General features: G+C 35.9%; 1 pseudogene; it reads right to left on the reverse strand.

Moving 5' to 3' along the window:
- Nucleotides 1-5,813: 5,813 nt before the first annotated feature.
- On the reverse strand, nucleotides 5,814-6,126 carry LOC105308663 (annotated as a pseudogene).
- Between the last annotated feature and the right edge of the window lie 611 nt (nucleotides 6,127-6,737).

The following is a 6,737-nucleotide window of genomic DNA, read 5'->3' on the forward strand; positions in this document are numbered from 1 at the left end:
GAGTCTTAAAAAATATATAAACATAAGTTTTATAAGTTATATATGAAGTGTTCTTTAACCCTGCTTTATTCCGTCATACCAGTCACCACTCTTAGAAATTTTTATTTATTTGCTTGATTTTTGTCAAAATCCCTCCCAACCCCCACCTCACCACTTGGAAAAAAGAGTGTTCATTATATATTTTAGATGCAAGTCATTTGTCAGATATGTGGTTTGCAAATATTTTCTCCCAGTATACCTTATTTTTTCATAGCAAAACTTTTAAAATTTGATGAAGTACATTTTATTGATTGGCAGTATCACAAATGGCAATATTTCACCCTTTTTTTAGGGCTGAGTAGTATTCATTTATATATATGTATATATATACATGCACACACACACACACACACACACATACACACACATATATATAGTCTGCATCGTCTTTTTAAAAAATTTTTTATTTTAATTAGTTTCAAGTATACAGTACATTGGTTAGACATCTATATAGTTCGTAAAACAATCCTCCTAAATGCTCCCTCCCCTCCCAACCCTCCACCTAGCCAACGTGTTAATGCTAACTGCATTTGCTATGCTGTGCTCCCCGTCCCCATGACCAACCATCAGCTACTAATTTGTACTTCTTTAACTCTCCACCCCATTCTCCTAGGCCCCTAACCCCTCTTCCCCTCTATCCGTCACCAAATTGTCCAGTATATTTGTGTATCTGTTTTTGATTAGTTTGTTCTTTTTATTCCTTAGATTCCACATATAAGTGGATTCATATAGTGTTATCTTTCTCTGTCTGACCTAAATACCTTCTAGGTCCATCAAAGGATTATCTTTTTCCATCCCTTTCTTTTTAGTCTGAGTGTGTCTTTTAATCCAAAGTGAGTTTTTTGTATATTTTCTTCTTAAAGAAGTCCCTCCAACATTTCCTGTAATACTAGCTTAGTGGTGATAAATTCCTTTAGCTTATTTTTGTCTGGGAAGCTCTTTATCTTTCCTTCAACTCTAAATGATAGCTTTGCTGGATAAATTATTCTTGGTTGTATATCCTGGGTCTTCATCCTGTCGAATATTTTTTGCCAAGCCCTTCTGTCCTGCATAGTTTCTTCTGAGAAATCAGCTGCCAGTCTTATGGGTGTTCCCTTATAAGTAATTATCTGTTTTTCTCTTGCTGCTTTTAATATTCTTTCTTTGTATTTAATCTTTGGCATTTTAATTATGATGTGTTTTGGTATGGACCTCTTTGGATCCCTGATTTTTGGAATTCTCTGAACTGCCTGGGGTTTTATGTCCATTTCCTTCACCAGGTTAGGGAAGTTTTCCATCATTATTTCTCCAAACAGCTGTTCAACATCTTGATTTTCTTCAGTTACACCGATGAGATTGATATTTGGACTCTTAATAGTGTCCCATATGCTCCTTAAATTATTTTTATAGTCTTGTCAACTTATCTCTTGCCATTTTGATTGAGTGTCCTTGGCTTTCCCATTCCCTAGATAGGGCATTTGATTCTTTTCTTTATTCACTTTGTTTATTCCATTTAATATACTTCTCATCTCAGATAATGTGTTCTTCATTTCTGACTGGTTCCCTTTTATAATTTTCATTTCTATTTTTATGTTTTTTTATCTCCTTGTTGAAGTTCTCACTGAATTTATCTAAGTTTATTGAGCATCATTATAACCAGTGTTTTGAACTCTGCATCTGTTAGATTACTTGACATCATTATTTCTGGATCTCAGTTCTCTTCTCTCATATGGTTTCTGCACATTGGTCTTTCCATTTTGACTGCCTTTCTGTGTCTGTTTCTATGTACTAAGCCAAGCTTCTAAGTCTCCCGGTCTTATTAGTGTGGTTTGTGAAGTAGGTGTACAGTGGCACAGTCCTAAGAAGGGTTCAGCTGCAGGCCAAATTTAGCTCAAGCCTCTACCCCTCTGGGGCTACCTGTTAATATTCAGCAAGCAATCCACAAATGTTGTGCTTATAGTTACCTCAAAAGGCCTCACCAGAAACCGAGGCCAGCTGCCTCCAGTGTGAGTCTAGACACTACTCAGCAAGGAGCACCTAACTCACTGAAGATATACCTGGATGTGGGTTGGGTGGGGCCCCAAGTTGAGGGAGGTGGAATTTCAGGAAATCCTCTGGGTTGAGTGACCTCTGTTATCCAGTTTGATGATATCATGGCTATGGCAGTGCTGTGTCCACACACTGGGAATGGAGAGGGCTCAACAGGAATCAATGGATACCGCCAGCACATCTGTACACAGCGAGTCTCTCCTTGGCCCTCACTCCAACAATGTCTCCTTGTAAGTTCCTGGTGCCCCTCACCCACAGCTGAATTGGCACTCTTGCTCAGAGCGAGCAGGTCTGTCACTGGGAAAGTCCACTTGCGGAAGCGACCCCTTTAAGAGGTACTGCCGCTGCCGCTGTTGCAGCCTCTGTCTCCCTCAGTCACTTGAGACAGGGCAACCCCTCGTCTTTGCTCTGTCTTACCTTCTGTCGTTGTAGAGTGATTTCTCCCTAGTTGTATGGCTTGTTCATCTAGATCTCAGGCGATTTTCTTTGCTGTTTGCTCCTTATTTCTGTCACAACTTTGATTTGGTCAGCAGAGGGATAAACAGATCCTTTATCATCTATGCCATTTTTTTCGGTCTCTCTACATCTTCTTATCTAATCAGTGATTGAAGGATAGTTAGGTTGTTTTTATGTCTTGGCTATTATGAATAATATTGCATCAATATAGAAATACATAAATCTTTACAAGTAAATGTTTTCAAAAATTTTGGGTAGATAGCCAGAAGAAGGACACACAATCTTCATTCCTGTAGTTATATAAGTCTTAAAATTATCTAGAGTAATTCTTCCCACTTTATTCTCTTTAAAAAAATTGTTTTAGCTATTCTAGCTCCTTTGCCTTTCCATGTAAATTTTAGAATAATCTTGTTTTATTAGATTTACATGTATTTCATTTTTTCCCTGCAGTTGTAAATGGAATTGTATTTTTAATTTTTTTCCCATATGCTCATTACTAGTGTACAGAAATACAGTTGAGCTTATACATTGCAATATTGCTGGAATCAGTTATTAGTTCTAAGAATGGTTTTATACATTCCTTGGGGTTTTCTATCCAGATCTGCAAATAGCTTTATTTCTTTCTTTCTGATCTGCTTCCTTTCCCTCCCTTCCCCTTCTTTTCCATTCCCTTCCCTTCTATCTATTTCCTTTTCTTCTCTTATTGCACCGCCTAGAACTTTCGGTACTGCGTTGAAAACAGTGGTGAATGATAATTTTTTCTTTGTTCCAATCATAGGGGGAAAACATTTAGTCTTTCACCATTAAAAAACCCTGATGTTAGCTATAGGGTTTTTGTAGATAATCTTTATCAATTTGAGAAAGTTTCCCTCTTTTCCCATTTTTTTTGAAAAACAATTTTTTTTTTTATCATTAATGGCTATTGGATTTTGACGAGTGCGTTCTCTTCATCAATGCATATGTGATTATGTGATTTTTCTTCTTTTGTCTTATAATGTGGTGGATTACAGTGATTGATTTTTCAACTCTTGAATTAGTCTTGTATACCTGGAATAAACCCCACTTGATCATGATGTATAATTCTTTATATTTGGCTTATTTATGAATTTTATTAGTTAATATTATATTAAGGATTTTTACATCCATGATCATGAGGGATATTGGACTGTAGTTTTCTTTCTTTCTACTCTCTTGGTCTTATTTTGTTATCAGGGTAATACTGGCCTCATAAAATTAGTTAAGAAGTATTCTCTCTTCTTCTGTTTTCTGTAAAAGATTGTGTAGAATTGGTGTTAATTCTTCTTTAGGTGTTTGGTAGAATTCTCCAGTGAAACCATCTGGGCCTAAAGATGTCTTTTTGGGGAGATTTGCACTTACAAAGTCAATTTCTTTAAGAGTTACAGATTATTCAAATGATCTATTTCATATTAAATGAGTTGTGCCTTTTTTTAATTAAAAAATTTTCAATTACAGTTGACATTTAATATAATATTAGTTTCAGATGTAAAGCATAGCAATTAAACATTTATATAACTTACAAAGTGATCCCCCCAATATGTCTAGTACTCACCTGGTACCATACACAGTTATTACAATATTATTGATAATATTCCCTATGCTGTACTGTACATCCTCATGCCTATTTTGTAATTGTCAGTTGTACTTAATCCTTTCACCTTTTTCACCTAGCCACTTGACCCCCTCCTATTTGGCAACTATCAGTTTCTTTGCTGTATCTATGAATTTGTTTCTGTTTGTTTATTCATGTATTTTGCTTTTTAGATTTCACATATAAGTGAAATCATATGTATTTGTCTTTCTCTGTCTTGTTTACTTAACTTAGCATAAAACTGTTTAGGTCCATCTATTTTGCTACAAATGTTAAAATTTCAATTTTTTTATTGCTGAGTAATAATCCATTGTACATATGTCCTACATTTTCTTTATCTATTTGTCTATTGATAAACACTTAGGTTGCTTCCATATCTTTGCTATTGCAAATAATGCTGTCAACATTTGCTTTATATATTTAGGTGCTTCTATATTGGATGCATAAATGTTTACAAGGGTTATATCTTCTTGTAGGATTTATCTCTTTATTATAATGAAAAATTTTTTTTTTGTTATAGCCTTTGTTTTAAAGTCTATTTTGTTTAATATAAATACTAATACCCCAGCTTTTTTTTTTCATTTTCATTTGTATGAAATATCTTTTTCCATCCCTTTACTTTCAGTCTGTATGTGTCTTTTAATCTGAAATAGGTCTCTTGTAAGTGGCATGTTTGGGTCTGGTTTTCTTATCCATTCAGCCACCATATGTTTTTGGATTGGAGCATTTAATCCACACATTTAAAGTAATTATTGATAGGTATTTAGTTATTGCCACTTTATTCTTCATATTTTTTATATTTTTCTTCTTCTTAAATCTTTTTTAACATTTCTTGTTGGTGGTGATGAACTCCTTTACCTTTTTCTCGTCTGGGAAGCTCTTTATTTCTCTTCCTTTGTTTCTAAATGATAGCCATGCTGGGTAGAGTAATTTTGGTTTTAGGTCCTTGCTTTTTATCACTTTGAATATTTCATGCCAGTCCTTTCTGGCCTGCAAAGTTTCTGTTGAGAAATCAGTTGAAAATCTTATAAGAGAACACTTGTGGGTAGCTAACTGCTTTTCTCTTGTTGCTTTTAAGATTCTTTCTTTGTCTTTAACTTTTGGCATTTTAATTATGATGTTTCTTGGTGTGGACCTCTTTGGGTTCACCTTGTTTGAAACTCTCTGTTCTTCCTGGGCTTGTATGTCTATTTCCTTTACCAGGGTAAGGAAGTTTTCAGTCATTACTTGAAATAGGTTTTCACTTCTTTGCTCTCTCTCTTCTCCTTCTGTCACCCTCATGATGCAAATGTCAGTATGCTTGATATTGTCCCAGAGGCCCCTTCAACTATCCTCATTTTTTGAAAATTATTTTTTCTTTTTTGTGTTAAGATTAGGTACTTTTTGCTACCTTGTCTTCCAAATCACTGATTTGATCCTCTGCTTCAACTAATCTGCTATTGATTCCAACTAATGTATTCTTCATTTCAGTTACAGTATTCTTAATTTCTTACTTTTTTTATGGTTACTATCTCTCTGTGTAAGTTCTTATTGAGTTCCTCTATTCTTCCCCTAACTTCATTGAATATTCTTATAACTAGTTTTTTTAAAAAGTTTGAGATATTTATTAATCACATATTTAATAACCCCAACATAATACAGCAACATGATTTTGTGCATTTAGAGGGGAAGTATTTCCTGGTTAAGTGGAAAATTGTGCAAATGGCTTTTGGTAGAGCTTCATTCTAAGCAGCTTTATAGTGAAACATTCATTTAGAACTCTGGGTTTCTTTGGTTTGCTGTAATCTACATTCACTGAGTAGGGCTTGTATTGATCACTAGGACCCAGTTTGTTCCAGAGTTCTGGGTTATTTTTTCTGTACCAACAGATATCTGGATTGAACACGCCAGGCACAAAATGTACAGCATTGCTCCAGTACCTCCAGCTCAAATGAACACAAAGAAGGGGATCAAGCCTGATGTTTCTTGGCCTGACAGAGGATCTGGTGAAACATGGTTGTGGCAGAGGTTGCAGGTCAAGAAAAAGAGATATAACCAGTATTTTGATCTCTATCTGGTCAGTAGCTTGCTTCCATTTTGTTTATTTATTTTTTCTTTTTTCACTGGGAACTGTTTTTTTGTTGCCTCATTGTAGCTGCCTCCTTGTGTTTGTTTCTATATATTAGGTAGGGCTGCTGTCTCCTGGTCTTAATAGTGTAGCCTTATGTAGTAGGTGTTCTGTGGGATGCTGTGGTGCGGTCTCTCTGGTCATCTGAGCCGGATGCTTCAGGGGTGTCCCTTGTGTGTGTGTTGTGTGTGCCCTCCTGTTGTAGTTGATCCTTAATTGCTGTTGGCGTATTTGTGGGTGGGATTGACCCTCAAGTTGACTAGTGAGGATTGGCCATGACTATAGCGGATGAACAGTTGTGAGGGGGCTGATCCCAGGCCACGGGATTCACTTTAGTGGGGCTCTCATGCCTTCTGAGGTGTATAGTTTGTGGTGTATAGTTTGTTGGGTAATTGAGTAATTTGTTGAGCTAATTGGGTAGGGCTCAGTTATGGTCTGAAGCTTGTCACTGAGTATGTTGGTTCTGGGGCTTTTTATGAGGGACTCCCAAGCAGGCCA

Source organism: Pteropus vampyrus, unplaced genomic scaffold, assembly GCF_000151845.1.
Source record: "Pteropus vampyrus isolate Shadow unplaced genomic scaffold, Pvam_2.0 Scaffold607, whole genome shotgun sequence".
NCBI lineage: Eukaryota > Metazoa > Chordata > Mammalia > Chiroptera > Pteropodidae > Pteropus > Pteropus vampyrus.